Source organism: Chrysemys picta, chromosome 5 (assembly GCF_011386835.1).
Source record: "Chrysemys picta bellii isolate R12L10 chromosome 5, ASM1138683v2, whole genome shotgun sequence".
Taxonomy (NCBI): Eukaryota; Metazoa; Chordata; order Testudines; family Emydidae; genus Chrysemys; species Chrysemys picta.
Window position 1 is genome coordinate 73,305,502 of NC_088795.1, and position 21,539 is coordinate 73,327,040.

General features: G+C 40.2%; 1 protein-coding gene and 1 pseudogene across 5 annotated transcripts in view; both read left to right on the forward strand.

Annotated features, from left to right (window-relative positions):
* Nucleotides 1–21,539, forward strand: part of GALNTL6 (polypeptide N-acetylgalactosaminyltransferase like 6) — a 958,556-nt gene that overhangs the window by 527,238 nt on the left and 409,779 nt on the right. The window lies entirely within an intron of this gene.
* LOC112059821 (U2 spliceosomal RNA) lies at nucleotides 17,623–17,828 on the forward strand (annotated as a pseudogene).

Genomic DNA, 21,539 nt, shown 5'->3' on the forward strand with positions numbered 1-21,539 from the left:
ACAAATATTGTATGAGTTACATACTATGAGGTCCTGTGCTGCAAGTGTGTTCCTTCCATGTGTGCCTGCATTAATTCAAAACAATTGTGAGTTGGCACATTGAATATAATGTTGTTTGAATAGTTGTTGAAAACACACTGTGGAAAGTGGAAAAATGGATGAAAGCATAAAGTTGCCTGAGGTAAGAAAACATAGTATCTGCCCAGTTCTGCAACTCTTTCCATGTTGACTACCTTCAGTGTGACTACCTTCAGATTAAGATACTGTTCATCGAGAGTAAGGGTAACAGAACTGAACCAATATTGTTGTTCTCTTAACCCAGGACATTGGAAGCTTCAACTTACATTTAGTTTTCCACTTTCTACAGTGTGGCTACATTTTAAAATCTCAGAATAACCAATAGCAAACTGTATCTATTTATAAAAAGGGGTGCATGTCCTGGCCTGGATTTTGGAGTGAGTAGATGCATTTATACTACTGCTCTTCTCAGGTACAGTTTCAAATCCCAGTTTAGCCTGCTTCTTTTTAATTTATTTATTGAGGCACAAACAGTCGAAATGAAAAGTAGAAGGATTGCATAACAAATTCCTAAAAGATCAGTCAAGGATTTTTACACTGGTAAACCATTTGGGAATTTTGACATACTTTAGCAGGAGCTCCATTGACTCTGTGGAGAATGTGGCAACTGTAGCTTTTTTTCTAGGGCTATGTCTACACTACCGCAGTAAGTCGACCTATGCTACACAACTCCAGCTACATGAATAACGTAGCTGGAGTTGACAACCTTGGGTCGAGTTACCGCAGGGGTTACCTTACTCTTCTCATCAGGGGTAGAGAACAGAGGTCAACTGGAGAGCGATCTGCAGTTGATTTGGTGGGTCTTTACTAGACCCACTAAATCGACCGGCAGTGGATCGATCTCAGAGTGTCGATCCGGGCTGTAGTGTAGACCTGCCCTAAGTATTAAAGGGGAATGCTACTGTACTTCTTCTGCTGAAATGTTCAGGGATGTTAAAAAAGTCCAAAGGTATCATCATTATTAAAGGGGGGGAAATATTAAAGATTCTGTCTCCAATAGAAATGTCAAGCTGCATAAGAATTAAAAGAGCAGAACAAGAACAGTTGTCACTGAAGATAGGGAAGCAAGGGCAGAAAATTAGATGAAAAAACATAAGGACAGGCATAGCCTGACTATTGGATGAAAAGGAAGGAGAGCCACACAAGTTGATGAAGCCATTTCTTTTGTCTAAGCCTTTGAAAATTTGTACCAAAACTTAAAATAGCCAATAATTTGAAAATAAGTAAAGCTCACCAGGGTGCAAGACCCAAACATACAGAGACTTTTTGTTCCCAGTATTCCTGAGATTCCAGGTAAGAGCAAGAAACTGAAATGCCTGAAATTTCAAAATTTCAAGGGAAGTGGAATTTAATGTACTTGGATTTGAGCATGGAAATCTTGATGGTGATTACCCCCCTCCTATTTTGATTATTGTCCTACTTGAATGTGGTGGGTTTGATTTCTAAAAGCACTCAGTGTTGGCCTCTCTTTTCCTCAATGAGAGTGACTTCAATCCTTTGAGCATTTTTGAAAATCCCACAAGTATGTTTTACTAAATATTGTTTTGCTATTAAATATTACTTGACTTTGACAGGGATTGTTTGAACAGGTCCTTGCTTATTTTCTCTAAATATAAGAGAATATATATATACACTACAGCTGTAAATTGACCTAAGTTCTGCTATTTCAGTTATGTAAATAACGTAACTAAAGTTGATGTAAAGTCTACACCATGCTGTGTTGACGGGAGATGCTCTCCCGTCGACTTACTTTACTCATCCCGGGGAGCTGGAGTACAGGAGTCAACTGGCTCTTCACCAGACCCACTAAATTGACACCACTGCATCAATCACAGCAGCGCCAATCTAGCCATAAGTATAGATATGCCGTAAGGTTTTCTAATACCCCTTTCATTTAAAAAACAAAACAAAACAACTGTTTGACCACCAGTTCTGACTTCTTGCATAGCACAGGCTATAGAATTCCAAATAATAATTTCTGCATCATGTACTTTGTGCTTGAAGCAGAACATGTCTCTTGTAAAGACTTCCAATCTTGATTTAAAGTGATGAAACATTTACTGCACCCCTCTGTAATCTTGTTCCAATGGTTCTGTGTTGTTGTCTTTTTAAAAAGCATCTTATTTCCAATTTGAATTTTTCTGTCTTAAATTTCCAGACTTTGGTATTGTTAAGCCTTCGTCTGCTAGGTACAGAATGCCATCTGGTCATAACTGTGACTGAAAGCACCTCTATATGCTCACCCTCCACACTATTGTAATAATCTTTGTATAAAATATGCCTTATTGAGGTATTGTTTGAAAACTAATAACTCACTATTAACTCTGGAGTTGCAAAGAGGCTGCTGGGTCAGAAATGCTGGACCATGGCTGCAGCTATACACTCAAGGTGTGACCTGCATATTGGTAGCCTGTTTGTGAGCTACAGCAGCAAAGTATTGTGAGACACCCATGGTTGCAAGGCAGGCAGTAGCACAGCCCCTCCCTGATCTGGACTGGACCCCAGAATATGACAATAACATCTGTGATATAGCAGGGTCAGGGAGCAGTGGGAGAGTAGTCTTATTGGGTGCTGGGAAGTGGGAGGGCGTAAGCCCTAAGCTAATTATGATGTGGTTCACTAGGAATGTTACCATAGGTTAATTGGAGCATCGGTAGCCAATTAAGGCCTTGTCAGGAAACTAATACAAAAAACCCTGCTTCAGGCAGACAGGGTGGAGCGAGGAAGGAGAGAGGACTGGAGTTTGGAGGTGTGTTGTTGAGAATTGAAAGACCAGAGAACTGGAGGAAGGGAGACCCTGCCCCAGCAGAGCAAGGAGACTCCCTCCCCCAGTGTCAAGGACTGAGGGTAACACTACCCAAGGGGGAAGAGGGGAAGAAACTCACCGGGGTGAGAGGGGCTGGAGCTCAGAGTGAAGAGCACACCCCTTCCCTGCTTCCCTCCTCTACCACCTTCCTGGGTCACTAGCAGGGTCCTCGGTGCTCCAAGAGTAGCAAGGGCATGGGGTGGCGTCCTAGCCCCACGCCCTTCGCCGAGAAAAGTATGGGACCCACCATACCAACATCGGCCATTTTGTCACAATCACACACATTTAACTAATGTAACTTCAAAATGGATGGGGTAGCGGGAGATTTTTTTAAACATATAAATGGCAGTGATGTGCTTAACTCTCATAGATGAGTTTGTCTCTGTAAATGTCAATGAGCCAAACCATCTAATTAAGAAGAAAAGGATTCTCTTGCTTAAATACATTTAAACCAGATTTCTTTGATTTACAAGAAACTCACTGTTCTCCAGGTGATTGTGAACAATTACAGAGCACATAGATTAGCAGGGGTTCCTACTCATCTTACAAAAATACTGGAAGAATGGCTAGAGTTGTTGAATGTTATATTCCTTTTAAACATACGAAAACCATCACTGAAGATACTAGGAGATTGGGTATTCGTGTCTGGTCTAGATTTGAGCTGTTGAGAAATGGGAAACTTTTTTTTGTGAAAAATGTTGCCCATTTTTCATCTGAACATTTTGAATTGTAAACTTTTGGACCAGATGTAGTCAAATTACTATATTAGCTATAATTACTATATTTTGTTTATATGCACTAAACAGGAACTTTATCAGAACCTTTTCAGATCACCTTAATTGTGTTCTATGATTGGCTTTCCCACTACCTCTCTCACCAAACTCTAAATTACGCAAAGATTGTATTACTGACATGCATCTTTCATATGTATGGGGATGAGCTGCCCATCAACACTAAGAACTATTCTTTCTCCCTTAAGGCAAACCACTTTTATTTTTGAGAATAGGCTTAATTTTGTCCAGTATAGCAGACTGAGATTTTTGGATTAAGCACGCTGTGGGAACAAAATCTCCCTTTGTGATCATGGCTGTATGTTTACTGTTTTGTTTTGTTTGTTTTGGTTAGGTAATCCATGACCTGTAATATTTTTTTCACCTGCCATTGGGGAAAAAAATGCATGACAGAACAGCCATACAAGAGCTAAATTCAACTTTTGAAGATTTTGTGTCACATGATACACAGGAAGTTAGTGTGTCTCTTTATTAGCAAGCCTCAAAAATAGCAATAGGAGTGAAATGTCAATGTCTACATATTCTAAAAAAATGAAAAGCTAGCACAGTTCTACAGCAAACTGCATTCTTTAGAAAGTACATAAAGTTTACCTAAAAAAAAAAATCCATATACTTGGATAGAAAATGTATTAATCTTTGTGGTGAAACTGATGCCTTAGAGACACACATGAGAGGTTTTTTAGAAAGATTTTATTGGGTGGGGGGGATAACAAAGATGATAAGTTTCAGCATGACTGGTTTTTTTGTTTGTTTTTTTTAAAAGTAACAATTGAATCACCTCCACTGAAGTCACAGAAGCTTCTTCTTCTTCAATATCAGTTAATAAAAACATAAATCTGAATTCTTTCCATAACACTTTACATCTATGATCAGTCTAATGGACAGATCTACAATATGCTAGGTGGGATTCGATTACCAAAAATTACTTCTGAACATTCTAAATTCTGATACTTTACCCTAGGAAATAATCAATCTAATTGAATCTCTTCATAGAGTTCCTGATGGGTTTCTTCCAGAATGCTGTACAGATCAGGTTTATACTATAGCACCTATATTGGCCCACTCTTAAATGAACTATTAATGATCCATAAAAGGGCTGAATCCTTGTATGAAACCACTCTTACCTTACAATTATGTTTTAAAGAGAACAAATTGTCAGAAGGATAATAGAGACAAGGTTGGTGAGGTAATATATTTTATTGAAGAGCGAAGAGATAAGCTTGGTCCAATAAAGAATATTACTTCACCCACCTTGTCTCTTCAATATTCTGGGACTGACATGGCTACAGTGATACCTCCATATCCTTCTCTGCAGTATTCCTCTTCAGAATACAGATTTTAACATATTTACTAAAACGTTGACTTCCTGTCTGAGGGAAGTAATGACATATTTAGTTCATTGTAATTAGGTAGGATTTATCATGGCAATAATAATGTTAGAAAAGCAGTGAATATAAATAGTATAAATAAATGTAAAACACAACATAAATTCCTACCTAGGGGTCTGGGTGACCTTTAAAATTAAGGTTTCAGAGTAGCAGCCGTGTTAGTCTGTATCCGCAAAAAGAAGAACAGGAGGACTTGTGGCACCTTAGAGACTAACAAATTTATTAGAGCATAAGCTTTCGTGGACTACAGCCCACATGATATGCATCCGAAGAAGTGGGCTGTAGTCCACGAAAGCTTATGCTCTAATAAATTTGTTAGTCTCTAAGGTGCCACAAGTCCTCCTGTTCTTCTTTAAAATTAACTAAAAGTACAATACCAAAATAACTGCACAACTAAAACATCAGCACAGTTCTCTCCCATCCACCCACCACATAAGTCACCTGTAAGCACAATTATTAACCATCAAAGCTCCCAACCATCACATTTTCATACTAAAGAGCTATCCTCACCAGCCTCTCAGATCCCAAATTCCCCTTCAGATAGATGACCTTCCAGGCCTGCTGCAAAACTCAATAGATTCTGTATACTTTGGGCCAAGTTGTGGAACATGTTCCAAATTCAAGGGACACTTGCGGAGAACATTTTGCAGCCTCATCCCCGATACAGGGGATTTTAGCCTGGGCAGGTCTGATCACAATCGCAGCAGTATGACAGGAAAAGAGAGTGTGTATCTCTTGTAGGAATGTCCCAGTCATCTGGGGCTTTACATGTTAAAAGCAACACCTTAAGCTCTCCTCAGAAGCCAACAGGCAGCCAGTGATGGATCTCAGGACACTGTCACCTACTCATGGTGAGAAACCCCACTTAAAAAATGAGATCCTTTCTTTTGCATTAGCCTCAATGTGCATGCTCACCTTATTACAGTTATCCAATCTAAAGGTGACAGACGTGAATCACAAGAGCAAGGTCCATACCCAAGAAGAAAGCCGACCAGATTTGTGCATAGCAAAAAGTAGTCTTGGTCAATGCATCTCTGTAGTCATTCAGAAGCAGCTGGATATCTAACCAGACCCCTAGGTTATTCATATTGGTTACAAATCATGGACATGCATCTTCCAGAAGTCTGGAAAATACTATAACCTCCACAAGCTCTCTGCTTGCCACTCCGCACCCACCATGATAGTCTCAGACCTTTCTGATGCATATCTCCTCTGACTTTTTGTAACAACTTCTTATATACAGCTCATAAGGGTGTGATAAAACAAATCCTATTGCCTATTAGTGCCCTCTGGAATCTCCCTTTTAAAAGAAACAAAGTCACTGAAGAGCAGCCTCTCCTTCCAGAGACCACAAGTGCATCAACAGCATGAAGGTAGCTGATAGATCTAATATCAGCATGGGCACCGGCTCTTTATCCATTGCCAAAAAGTCATTAACCAATGCGACAAAAGGAGTCTCTCTGTGTTGGAATCTAGATTGCAAGGATCAAGGTAATTGGAAACTTCTAGTCACATTGGGAATTGTTTTGCCATTTTTTCTCTAATCTTAACCAAAAATGGAACCAGTGCTGGTCAACAACTGGATAGATTGTCAGCATCATTTGCAATCACTGAGCAGAGACCGAATATATACTTCCTTTAAACAAGCTGTAACCTATCAGCCTCAAGAGAGAGATTGACAATTTCCATTAGCAAATAACACAATATTTTCTCAGAGATCTCACTAGCAGTAAGGACAATAACCGTGCTAAAGATTGGTCAGTCTTTTAGCACTAAGAATATTACAATTCTGTCCCAACTTTTCATGGAAGGTCAGCTTAGGTCTTTATAGGACCTGAGAAGAAATGTGTCTTCAACTTTGATATTTTGCCATTAATTATATTCACAATCAGCAGCAAAGTACTAGATTTCTTTAAGATTTTACGAAAACATACATGCAAGTCATCATCTTTAAATATACAATGCACTCAGGACATTATATATAGTTGTAAATACATCCAGCTACTGCTCTGTGATGTGGAAGTACCTTTATAATTTTTGTGTCTCCTATATCATTAAGGAAACTAAAACTAACTTATAATATCTATATTGCTACCTTGAAGAAACAACTTTAAATTGATACCTTCTTCTTGTATGTCTGCTGGAAGAGCTGTGGTGAAATTGTACGTTGGAAGAGTTCTTTTATTACACATGCTAGGCTTGATTAAAAACATGATCTTGCAAATTATTGGGCTGTTTATCTTAATCGCCTTTCATTTTTGTGGGGTATATTGTGTCAGTTCCTGACAATGAGCTGAGATAAATTTGTAAACATCTCATCCTTGATGTACAGAATCTACTGGCCAGATCCTGGAAGAGAAATACAGCTCCTACCTAAACTGAATGGACCAGCAGATTATGGTTTTGTACTTTTCATAAAAAAATTATTGCTGCCTAATGAGCAAATGTCAGACTTGTTACTGTGTGGTTGCCATTTTATTGTTAGCCAACATAATTCTTAACATCCTCAAGATTTATATCTCTTGCATTAATGTAATGCAATATGCCGAATTATACCTGATGTAAAGCCCCATGGTTCTAGAATCGAGGCCTGTAGACCTACCAGACAGTTAACATCTCCAGGCTACCATGAAGTTGCAGCTATAACCAATGCATGCTGCATTTCCCATGACCTGCTGTGGACACAGACCATGGCAAGTGCTACCTCAAGGGTTTGAAGGCAGCAGCCCCCAGGGCTCCTGATTGGCTCTGTGCACTATATAAACCCAAGGGCTTGCTGTGTCAGTTCTGAAAGTAAAAAAATATTGCTTGAGCCCCAGCACAAATTAAGCAGTGCTTTCAGGAAGTATCCAGGCAATAGCGTGTATCTTCTGCGGCTGCCACAACTATTCTATTCTATGCTTTTGAACTCCTAGCTTGAGCACTGCTTGTTTTTGGACATTGCCTCCTGACTTGGACTCTGACCCTCAGTATCGACCCTGGCCTGGAACTGACTACAAACTGCTCGGCTACTCCTAGCCTCAAGTTTGCCTCTGCTTTGACACTTGGCCCTTACTGCCCTTGTTGGGGTCCTGACACCTGATTTTATCTGCTTGGTAGACTCTGGTAATGATCTGCCAAATATAGGGGAATCATTTTATCTGTGAACACCTATTGTTTCCTCACATCATTCATTGTATAATTTCATATCCTTACGTTTTATCTAATCTTTTTACTTCAGAAGAAAGTTAGCCTTTTGTTTTATGCTTCAAGGCTTTTCCTTCCAGATTAATTTGTTAAAATTCAATTTTCTCTTCTGTGTTGAATTAAAAAGAATGAAGAGTATATGAAGCAACATGAGTGAGTGAACTTTCCAGCAACATTATGTGGATGTTTATATTTTTTGCCTTTTCAACCATGAATTTTTATATGAAGATCTTTGTAACCATCATTGTATTTTCTCTCTCTCTCTCTCTCTCTCTCCACCCCCCACCATGTTCATTTTAAGTCTCTCATAATTTTACATGCATAATTTAAAAAAAAAGTCACCCCTTCAGTAAAATATTTTCTGTGGCATTCAACTTACTAATACACCTCTACCCTGATATAACGCTGTCCTCTGGAGCCAAAAAATCTTACTGTGTTATAGGTGAAACTGCGTTATATCAAACTTGCTTTGATCCGCTGGAGTGCGCAGCCCCGCCCCTCCCTCCCCCCAGAGCACTGCTTTACCACGTTAGATCCAAATTTGTGTTATATTGGGTCATGTTATATCGGGGTAGAGGTGTATCATATCACAGCATCTCTCCAATTTCCCAGTAATTGTGCTATGAGAAGAAGGTGAGTGCTCATGTATGTGGATTAATTCTTTCTTGGACCATTGCTGTTCACTATTTTTGTTTTGTTCAAAACACCTTTGTAACTTTCAAATAGCTCATTTGTCTCCTCATTGACCTTACTTTAAGGCAGAAATCCTGGCACAAAGCCAGAAATCCAAAACAAAAGGAAAATACCTGGGAAATGTCACAATGGTTAAAGATTAGTAAAGCATCTTTCTGTCAGGAAAAATGAAATTGAACAGATAGTTCACAGATGCCTTTTCCTCTTAATCTGAATTTATTGAAGTTCTCTGTGTCTGGCTAGACAATACATTGCTACAAAGTAAACGTTTTCCCTTTTCTCATTCATAATATGTAATAAAATGTTAATCTGTGTGATTCCTACATGTATCATTAGATTTTGGCATGACCAAGACTTAAACTTGTGAAGAATATGCGACACATAAATCTTGGCTCCTTCTTTAATTGCAAAAATAGTGACTATTATGCAGCTGATATTGCAAATTCAAAAATATTCTGTACTTTAATTAGGCTTACTTTATTTAAGTGCTAAAGGCTGAAACAGGCCTGCAATTGCTGGAGTGCTAATAATACATAATATAGTCAATTGCAAACAGCAGTCTAATTTGTTGATTTCAAGTGAGGTGTAATTATATTGCTTCACTTGCTGAGCAAATCATAAGACAGTTTCTCTACATCAGCCTGATTGTGTAATGAAGAGCTAATTACAAACAGCAGTGTTCTTGCAGTAAATTTATTGTAACTGTTGATGCCAGGTTGGCTCTAGTGTGAAAATGGCTCATTAGTACATTAACAAAAGCAACAGTGGAACACTGCCCAGAGCAAGCCTACCATTCTCTCCGTTTCAGGAGGCTACGGTGATTACATGCTTCCCCATGTAATTACTAAGAAAATGGTGTCTGATTTAGTTTTGCCACTTTTTTTGAAAAAACTAAATGACATTTTTAGAAATTATTTGAAAAGCCTTCTTGTCAGCCTTTCATGTCTCTACTTTATGCCAGGTGTGCTCTGGAAATGAAATTTGACTAGAAGCTGTTTCAGGTGCCATGCCATTGGTGACAACTGAAGTCTGGTATGTCAGTTTCCAAATGCTCTGCCCTCTAAAATATTTTTTTTCCATTGCTGTGATGTCACATGTCAAATGGGAAGTCACAAGACCAACAGCTGACTGCTGCCATTCTCATGTTTGTGTCAGCCCGATACTAGCTGAGAGATTCTAGCTTGGATGTGGATATTTTCTTTCTTCCAGTTAAGTTGGAAATGGTAGTGTGCTGGTGCAATAGCTGTAGCACTTAATCTGAATTTTGTTAATTGCCTTGATTAGCTGGATGGGTTGGTGATCTGAACCAGTCATTGGGCTGATGCATGTCTGGGTTCTGTTTTCTGACTATTCCAAAGTCTTCATTAATCAGTTTTTTAAAATAATTTCTTTGAGTTCTATGAAGTGTACCTTCTTAGAGGTAGCTTCAAACTATCAGAATACTTTATTTCTGAATAGATGCATGCCATTGACTGATTATTTTTTTAAGCCTGGCATCCACAGTAGACCGTATACTAGCTTACACAAAGGCTTTGATATCTTGTCATCAGTTAAATGGTGCATTGGGCCTGACTTCCTATGAAATTGCCTGATATGCTTTCTAACCTGGCACAGTAGCACTAAATACAATTTCTTCCTTGTGAACCTGCAGTATCGTCTTATTTACCTTATAAACCCACTTAGCAATAGTAAACCTTGGTATTATCGTTTGATTTGAGTAAGGATCCAAAATACAGATCCCCATGCACATGCTTATCAGATCTGCAGAAATGGGCATAGTCATACAACTCAGACTTTTTTGAGAGATTTTTGAGATTTAACTCCAGCATTCCAGAAAGACACATTTTGCTGTGCTAAATCAGATCAGTGTTCTAATTCCTGATTGTGTTTTTAGACTGTCTTCTGAATTTGTGCCCCAATTCCATAAATACCTCTATTCTGGGGTGCTTTTGGTTTTGTATAGTTGCATTTCAAATATATATTTCTTATGGGTCACAGGCCTGGTCCCAGGAAGTCATAAGTACATCTCCCATTCAACTCTGCACCTTTTAGATCCAGACCTATATATATATATATATATATATATATATATATATATATATATATATATATACACACACACACTATGAAAAATAGTTTACAAGAGGAGTATTTTAAAATAGAAAAGATATTGTATATTGTTCTCGTCTTTAGCACCATGTTGTAACCTAAAACCTGGAGCATTGTTAGGGTTATTGCTTAGATCTTCCTCTTGGAAGTGCGCACATCTGCTGTAATCAGGGGTGAAAGTAACTTAAATCGCTTACTGGTATGCAGGGCTCCCGGGCCCCTGGGCAAGGTGTGTGTGGGAGGGTGCTCCGGGCCCCCAGAAGGGGCGGGACCTTGGGTGGAAGGGGCAGGCCAGTGTTGCTGGAACAATTTTTAGGGTGGTGGTGCTGAGCTGCATGCCTCCCCTTGCTCCTGTCTGCGCCCCTCACCGCCCCTGGCTGGGACTACAGCTGGGAGCAGCTGCGGAGCCCCGGGAGTCCGGGGCCGGCGACTGCAGAGAGGTTGGTGGCTGGGACCCAGGACAGCTGCCCCTTTCCCCCCCCCAGTCGGCGGCCCTTCTGGTAGGGTCCTTAAAGCACTGCCGGGCAGCCCTTTAACGTCGGCTGTGTATTGGCCCATACCAGCAGCCACTTTCTTACCAGTACTGTACTGGCTTCCTTTCACCTCTGGCTGTAGCACTATAGAGGGGGCCATTATTTCTACTTTTACATCTTTATGAAATCAAACAAGACAGTTTTCATATTTCTATCTGTTTCATTCATTTAAAATGTTCCATTTGTCACTTCCCAAGACTATGGGCATGGAGGTGAAAAACACTTTTTTAAGCGAAGTAGTTTTTCCACACTAGACTATGTAGACTATACACCAGAGGAGCAGAAAGAAAAGGTACTGGAATTTCATGATAGCTGATTTATCGTCTTACAAGTGTCAATTGATGCCTTCCTCAACTGAAGACAGAGTCCTCTCCCTTCCCTCCCACCCAAAAAAATGCTGGCAGAATTTTGTAGCCAATCTATTTTAACCACCTTGATGAGATACGTCTGCCCTATGACAGAGCATTTGTCACCAAAGGGCCCTATCTTAATCCTATTGAAGTCAGTGGAAATAGAATCGAGGATATTCAGCAGGCTTCCGTTGGCCCAGGTATCAGAGCAATCAGAAAAAGTATAGGTTGGTTGAAGGAACGTTTCTCAGCTGGAAGGGCTCATAGCTTTCTATTCTTATCTTACATGTAGCTCTCGTCTACATCTTCATCCGAGTCTCCTCACCATCCCCCACTCTTCCAGTGATACCAACCTCCATCTCACATTCATTTTCTTGCCCCTGTGCCCTCTTTTAAACAATGCATGTCTTTACTATCTCTTCACCAAGCTACCACCCTCTCATTCATATCCCTCCTTAAAGTAAGTGTGTTCCCTACAAGAATTGAATTAAACAAGAAAACACCCATCCCTTAGGGGAAAAAAAAGAACCATCAAGATGTACACATGCCTGAATTAAGTGCATGACTTTCTTATTAGGAACCTTTATCCTGTTTCACCCCTTTCCCCAGATTCTCCACCTCCCTCCTCATGACATGTGTATTTATTACCCTCATTTGTTGACAGGACAAAAACCTAGATTGTAATTAATCACTCTGATTTGGCTCTCTGTGAGAGGTCCTCATGGGAGTGGACCATATAAACTTCCTCAGCCTACAGAAGTTAATATGACAATACAGTTCAAGGTCATCTACCCATTATTTCATCCGGTTTCTATAGGCTACAGTTGTACTATATTTTTATTCATTACTTTACACTGCTTAGATTTTATCAGTCTTTTAATTTCCATGCTTATGATTACATCTAGTGTGAACTTTACAAAATCAATACCTATAGTTCTGTTTGCAGCTGTAAAACTATGTGGAATGACACTACACAAGTGATAAATGCTTTGGTCCATATAGAAAGCACCATTTATTCTAAAGTCATGGTGACTCAGAAGGCTGAAGATGATAAACGGATACACGAGAATGCAGGATTATTCATGCGCTTGACAGGTTCTATGACAACAATGCCATAGAATTTTTATATTAATGTTTAATATGTGTAAATGTGGCATTTCTTTTATGAGCATTACTGTCATTTCATATTTTAGTGCCTCACCATTTTAATTATATTCAGTTTCCAGTATCTATTCTAGGGACTGATTTTTTTGAGCTGTGTGGATGAGTAGCTTCATATAAGGCATTGGAGGAACAAAGAGAGACAAAGCTCCCATCTTTGCTAGCAGAGAATTATTACATGTGGTAAATATATATAAAAATGCTAAACCATGAGACATGCAGTTAAGGTTTTCCTTATAAAATATGAAGTAGATTTATCATTCCCCTTAAAAGTTTCCCGTGTGGTCTAAAATCTCCAGTTCGTATGTCAAGTGTTTTGGGTTTTTTTTTTTTTTAAATAGGCATAAAACATTTGAGGAGAGGAGAGATGTCAGCAACTGGTGTATCTCTCTCTCTCTCTCTCTCTCTTTTCATGTTGCCATACATGCAGTAGTCTTTACTAGATGTCTTGTCTGTTGTTTTTGGCAACAGAGAAAGTCATCTGGAAGCTTCCTTAGTTGTTGTTGTTTTTTTCCCTTTCTTTTGTAGATACTTGGTTAAAGCCTTATGAATCCAGTTGTCTTTGATTAACACCTTCTCTGCAGGAATATATATCCCTTAAAATTTATTTGGCAACTTGTGTATTAAAAGACAAGAGATTACACATTCATACCAATTTATCAGTTGGTTAAACACCACTTAACACTATCTAAATTCATCCCCATTATGTTGAATTTGTGCTAATAGTGTCCTGTTTAAGCAATGGTTATTGCCATTCAGTATCATTAGCTAAATCAGTTTCCTGGGGGATATCTTAGTAAAGTGACTGTCCCAATTCAGCATGTTCCAATTAAGCAGAGTATTTGGTAATAGAATATTACACTTACACAGCACTTCTCATGAAGTGGTTCATGATGATTACATATATAGAACTACTGGACTACAACTGCCTCTGTGGTAGAGGGCAGCTGCTAACTGGCACCTAAGAAACTGCAGTTTAATGGGGAAAGGGGAAATTTTGAACAATAACATTGGGGCAAACACACATTTTTACAATATGCAGCACAGGCTCTTTAACTTCGGCTCGGTGTAGTCAGAGCTTAAGTTTTTAGGAACTTGTCTGAAAAGTCTATATGATAAACTATATATGGCTGTATTTGTCTCTGTAAACAATGGACTGAGTAAACTCTGGTGCTGTAGGAGGAAATTATTAATACTATTAAGATAGTGATTTGTTTTCAAATATCAGTTTAAATAGTATATAGCTAACCCTCACAATCCTCCTATTATAGAGATAAGAGGGTACTTTTATTCCCTTTTCATAGCTGGGAAGACAGAGGCACAGAAAGGGTAAATGACTTAGCCAAAGTCACAGAAGTCAGTCTCAGAAGTAAGATAAGAGAACCCTGCTCTTCTGATTCACTCCCAATAGATTTCCTTGCCCATTAGACAAGTCATTTTAAACTCTGAGCATCTTCATATTAAAACCCATTGCATTGGTCCCATTGTCAGAAGCCACAAAACCAAGGGGAAAGAGCGAGAGGAACAGGTCAGTTACTTGACTAACATATCTGTTTGTGCAACAGACTACATAACTTATGAGATTTTTGAAAACTAAAATGCACAGTATGGCACCTTTCTAAATATCACTTCAGTACTAATGCCCTTTTTCCCTGTTAAAGTTGCCTTCCCAAAAGATGCCTGAATGGATGCACTTACACATAATAATAAGTGGTCTGAAAAATCCTATGAATTTGGCTTGTACCTTTCATCTGATTTATACCTAGAAACAAGTTATATTTGAACAAGATGTCAGCTGTTACACTGAGTGATATGTACACATTTCCAATTTGGAAATTTTTTCCACATTCACAACTCAAGTGACTGACTGAATTTGGTTGAAACTTAAAAAAATAATCATTTCTGGGTTGAGATTGCTGCAGGGGGAAAATTCCCAAAAAGATTTCCCCCCCAAACACAAGAGATAGAAAAAGGAAAAATTATGATGGAATTTGCATGTCAACTTTAATTATAGAGGTCATTGCCATTATACCATAACTACTGCAATATAAAAATATAATTACATTATTGTTGCTTTAAGAGTTGTGCCCTGTGGAACCAAGGTTATATGTGGGAACTGATATCCTGGTTACCATCTTGTGTTAATTCTACTGAGCAGTGAATTCTCCTGAGCACCATTTAAGTTTTAGAACTTTTGTTTTCAATTGCAAAAGCCGTTTGAGATTGCTTACTCTCAAATGCAGTTTCGATGGAAAATGAAGCATAAATCTTGGAAAGAAGCCATGGACACTGACCACTAAAAGGAGTAAATCACAGATAATGCTTTAAGTGCTCTGCTAGTGATTTATGAAGTAGAGGTATGGACCTAATTGTTTGTAAGTGTCCAGTAATTTTGGGTATCTCAGATTCAGGTGTCCAACTTTAGAAATCTAGGGCCTGATTTTCAGTGGCTCCATTGATTTCAGTTAGAATGATTTTGCTCAGCACTTCTGAAAATCATCCCCCCATATCTCAAAATGGACTTCAAAACCCGATGTCAAATACAAAATTAATGGACACTTTAAATTTCGGCCATAAAATGATTGCAAATTGTAAACAATTATATTAGTAATAGACAAAGTCCAGAAGCTTGGGAGGTTCAATTCAGATAAGTATAAAAAAGTATCCTCATCTGAAGCTTTTCTGAACTTGTACAACATTTGAGATAAGCAGGCCTGTGGCAGGGCACCACTCTCTACACAGCTCTGATGGCCCCTCGTCTTGGCTCATTTGGGGAATTAGCTCGCCACTGCCCATGCCCTGTCCAGCAGTCATTGTCTGTTGCCACAGTCACTTGCTCTGCGGGCCCCCCACTCACTGGTCAGAAGCTGCAGCGCCTCTTCTTCGTGGCTTAGTCCTCCAGCCAAGTCGCAATCATTCTCCCATTCAGGGTTCCCCCCAGTGTCTCTCCACACAGTCGCCATGTCGACTGTGCCACTCCCAAAGTGGCTTGTAGGGAACCCTGGCCCACCCTCTACACCAGGTTCCAATCCAGGAGTCCTTGAATCAACAATTATGGTCTGTTCTCTCAGCCTTTACTGTTCCTTCCTTAGATTGCTTCCTACACTCCTATTACAGGCTCCTACTCTCCACCCTTGTATCAGAGAATATGACTGCAGACTTTCTCATTGCAGCCCTAGAGCTCTGTTGCCAGCTCCCTGGCTTTATAGAAGCCCTGCCTGTTTCTGCCCAGGTGATCTTCATCCTAATTAAGTCTCATAGATGCCTAGCTTCCCTCCAGGTGCAGCTTCTGGCTAATTGGCCCTTCTTGCTTATATTAATTCCTCTAGGACTACTGTGGCTTTCTTCCTCTTCCATAATGACTCTAACTCCCACTGTCACCTTGTGTTAGCTGTTGCTTCTATTTTTGACAATCTGTTTTTTCATAATCAGATATTCAAGGGGAGTCAGATAGCCACCTTATTGTGTCCTTCTTGGTTTGTAGATTCTCTTGTGAGTAAGGGAGTGAGGTGACCCATTCTTCCTCTTTGGTGCAACAGCTGGGTGACAGCTTTTTTGCCTGAACTTCCTATTTCTTGGAGTACTCCACATTACTGGCACATATTACTTGTCACAGAGATCATTGTGTGTAAGTACCTAGGAACAAAATTAAAATTGAAGAGAACTATAGCAGTGAGACCCAATGGAAAGACTACTCAGTCCTACTATTCAGAGAAGATCATCTGCTGCTAGAGGAGTAGAAGGAGCGCATGTGTGAGGAAACCTAAGGATACCTTGCACTGGAGCTAAGTGTGAACCTGTGTGCGTGTGCCATATGTTATGCTTCTGAAAAAAATAGGAATTGAACTTTGTGTTAGTATCTAGTGTATCTTTCTCTTAATACCTTAAGCAGAATAGTCATCTCATACCAAGTTCTCATATTTTTGTAAGTAGGCAAAAAGGAATATTTGAATAGCAAAAGTAAAGGAGACACCTGTACCTGGCCATGAAGCAAGATGTATTGTAAGAATCACCTTGAAGAGTCTAGCGAGGTGCAGCTGGGCCCCTACTGCCCTTACAAACCAGTCAGGGATGCCTCAGATTGATGCAATCACCAGTGTATTTTATTTATACAGTAAGTCCCCAATTAACAACCTCTCGCTTAACGTTGTTTCATTGTTATGTCCCTTCTCCATTACAGAACATGCTCTCCTATAATGTCGTTTGGCCACCTGCTTTGTCCATGACTGACAGCCCTCCTATCAGCTCCCCTACACCTCATCCCAGCGCCTCCCGCCCACCGGTGGACCCCGCGGATCAGCACCTTCCCCCTGCTCCCCCCACCTCCTGCCTGTGGCAATCGGCTGTCTTGTGGCATTCAGGAGGATGGGGGGAGGAGCAAGGATGCTGTGCGCAGCCTCGCGGGAGGCGCTGTGGCGGCGCGTAGGGGAGCTGATGGGGGGCTGCCAGCCTGTTTAATACCTGTATTAAATTGCTTGTTTTAAATGTGTATAATGCCTTTTGTCTAGCAAAAAAAAATTTCCCTGGATCACTTCTCGGCTCTCTGAGCTCTGGTCAAGTGTAGTATCTGTTCTTATCAGTTTAATATCTGATATATCCTTTATTTGAACCTAACCCCCTCCCCCCCCATTTACATTAATTCTTATGGGGAAATTGGATTCGCTTAACATTGTTTTGCTTAAAGTTGCATTTTTCAGGAACATAACTACAACGTTAAGTGAGGAGTTACTGGTTCTATTTCCCACCATCACCTTACTATCTATATACAGGATTTTGGAGCCAGGCTTCACAAGCAGAAAACCAGAGCCACTAGTCCCTCTCAGCCTCTGGCCTCTCCTTTTACCCTGCCCTTTTATAGCTCCTGGCTAATTAGGCTGGTAGCTGTTGCTAGTTGCCAGGCAGGCACAGGCCTATTCAGCCAGCTCCAATCTACTCCTCTTCATTGGAACGGGTGTGGCGGGGGGCTGATTAAGCATTCCTTGCCCAGCACCCAGTCACAGAGAGGAAAATAAAACAGATTTTTGAGCAATGCTACACACCTGGGCCAGACAAATATTTTGTCTTTTTTGCTAATGAAAATGGCTTAATAAAGGATTTTGGTATAAAAATCCACAAATTCACCACTTTGTCCTCCTTTAAAACTCACTTCTCTTGGTTGACTACTAAATGCTCAGCAATTTTTGGTGCGTTGTGACTCCTGCCTATCATGCTGATTATAATCCTCTCCCTGGTATCTTATGTTTCTGTTTTGCTTTTTTTTAATTCATCTGTTGTGTCCCATCTTATTCTTAATTATAAACTCTCCAGGGCACGTACCATGTTTTAGTTACATGTGTATATCACCTAGCACAAAGGAGCCGGGGACTACTGCAATACAATAATAAATATTAGCCTCTTACTGCATGTTGTCACTATGTCCCTTTAATCTCCCTTTCCCATTTTTTGCCCTCTCCCCACCACCCCGAACCTTATACTTAGAACAGCCTCCTCTTTCACGTCCACCAACTGGTCTCTCTCCCTTCCCACCAGTAGATCTTTCCTTAACATGCATTTCTTCTACAGAACCTTCATGCACGAAATTACTCAACTGTATTATGTCCACCATGTATTAGATTGTGGGATTTTTAAGGCAGGGACCATGGCTTTTCGTTTATTTGGAACATTTATGGCACTGATTCTAGTATAAGTACTGTGCAAGATTTAACTGTGTGCAAGGTCTGAAGCCAAAGAAAATAGAAATAGGGAGAATGTCACTGGAAGCAAGCCACATGAATTGAAGGGAGACAAGTAGTGCAACAATAGAAAGGCAGAAAAATTGCTCAGAGCCCCAACTGACAGAATAGTATATTTTACACTTTTTCTTTATTTAATAAATACAATAATCTTAGTACTAGACTGGTTTATCAGGAGAGGGGAGATGACTGAAAGGTTTAAGCATCAGATTTAAAATGTCTATGATGGGGTCGGCAACCTATGGCATGTGTGCCGAAGGCGGCACGCAAGCTGATTTTTAGTGGCACTCACACTGCCCAGGTCCTGGCCACTGGTCTGGGGGGCTCTTCAGTTTAATTTAATTTTAAATGAAGCTTCTTAAACATTTTAAAAACCTTATTTACTTTACATACAATAATAGTTTAGTTATATATTATAGACTTATAGAAAGAGACCTTCTAAAAACGTTCAAATGTATGACTGGCACACGAAACCTCAAATTAGAGTGAATAAATGAAGACTCTGAAATGTTGCCGACCCCTGGTCTATGATCACTGGAATTGGGTGAGAGTCAACTCACTGTTTCCTCCTCCTGTCGTGGATAAACTAAGCTCCCAGAAGTATGAACTCATAGTCTGGACTCTCAAAGAAGCCTGAGCAAGCAGAGATCCCATGCAAGTGCACTGCTCTCTAAGCATCTCTCAACCATTCCTGCTCCCACTCTCTCTGCATAGGCACTGAATTATACTCCTGGAGGAGAGAGGGGTTGGAAAGGGTCTTCTATAGTTAAAGAAAACAACATACTGGTTTTAGTGGGGGTGATTCAAAGATTATAAGGCTAGAAGGGACCTCATTTGACCTCTTGGATTGCACAAACCATAGCCCTTCACCAAGCAATCCCTGCATCTAGACCATAACTTCTGGCTGAGCTACAGCATATCATTTAGAAATACATCCAATTTCATTTAAAGATTTTAATTGATGGAAAATCCACAACATGTGGCACTGATAACCTGCTGTCCCTGTACAACTCAGCAAACAGTTGTTTAGATATATGGCCCAACTTGTCCTCCAGCTCTCAGCTCGCCCTGCCAGTATATGTCTGACTCTGGAGAGATGGGAAAAGGTAGGCAGTCATGGAACACAGAATTTCCCCCCCCCTCAGGCTGTGTTAAGGTGACCACCTATTTAGATGGCAAAAGTGGGACACATGCAGGGGCCCTGTCTCTGCTCCTTCTCTTCCCCAAAGCTCTGCCCCCTGGCCACACCAGGCCAGGGTGCCTAGGAGCACCCGTGTCCCTGTCCCCTGGGACACACTGCCTAGGACAAGTGGAGGGGCTAGGGTTGGGCTCCCCACAGTGGCCTGGGCTGCCTGAGTGGCTCTTACTACTGCCTGACTCTGGCTTCTGTCCTGCCCAGGGGGTGGGGGCTCAGAGGAAACAGGAAGAGCTGGAGGAGGGCCTTGTGGCAAGAGGTGCTAAGGCCCACTTCACCCTGCCCACCCGGAAGAGGCTGGCCCCACCCCTGAGCCCCATGCAGGCGCAGAGGAGCACCACAGGAACTCCAGGACGAATACTGTCCCAGAGTCATTCTGCATTTCGGGACTGTCCCACCCAATTCAGCTCTGTGTAGACCTCTGTAGTTACAGAACAATGCAATGGAACATGGGTTATGATCTGGCACCTAGTAACACAATTTTTCTTGTGCTTTTGTGATTCCGGTATATTTTCTCTGGCATTATCCCCACCTGATCTCTTTTCCTTATCACTTGCTAATGCCTCTGCTGTTTGAGTACTATCTGATTGGCTGGAGGGAGGTTGTACAAAAGCTATACCCACAAATTACCATGAATACCACTGAAACTACTAATATGCAGAAGTGGAGATAAAACCCAGCAACTCCAGCCCCCCAAAAAGACTCCTTTTGAGGTCAAGGAATATTGGTTGTTAGTAGTATTAGGTCCATACATTCTCTGTAGGCCAGTCACTACATGGGGACACTTAAAGAGTCTGACATTCTGTTCAGTGGAGTGGAGTGGTACACAAACGCGCATAGCTAGTATAGTACAAAGAGTTGACTAAACTGCAACAAAACATTTATGTCCACCAGTTTTTCCCTACCTGTTATTTTTTCTTAGTCTAAAATAGACCATTAATAATGGAGTGCAAAGCTCAGAAACATCACTCCCTGTGAGAAATTTCTGATCCACAAAGTTCTAGTTGGTCTGAATTTTTCTGAATTGGATTCAGTTATCATAGATTTCTGAAGTAATGAAATTTGTAAGTTTCATTTAATATTTATAAAAAAAAGTCTTGTCATTCTTGTATACATTAATTCTCGGTTATATTGCTCTAGTATATTGATGAAAATAGAAAGTTTAAAAATGCAAGCTGTCTTTTATCTCCTAAGGTGCCTTTGGAAATATTAGGTATCTCAAAAGAGAGATTTTTTTTTCTTACAAAGTTTCATCTGAATTGACAAGAAGCCTGTTGTGACTGGATGACCAGTGGAAATGATAGTTATTGGCATGCAATAGATTTACAGACAAATGTGCTTGATAAACAGCCTTCAAATCTCAGTGAGACATCTCTTGTCTGGAGAACTCTCCAGAGGAAATTATTTCATAACCATCTCATATCAGTGATCTTAATTAAAATCCATCCTTGTTTTGGCCCCAGAATAAATCTTAAGTGAAATTACACTGAAGCACTCCAGTTGATCTGTGTGTAAGA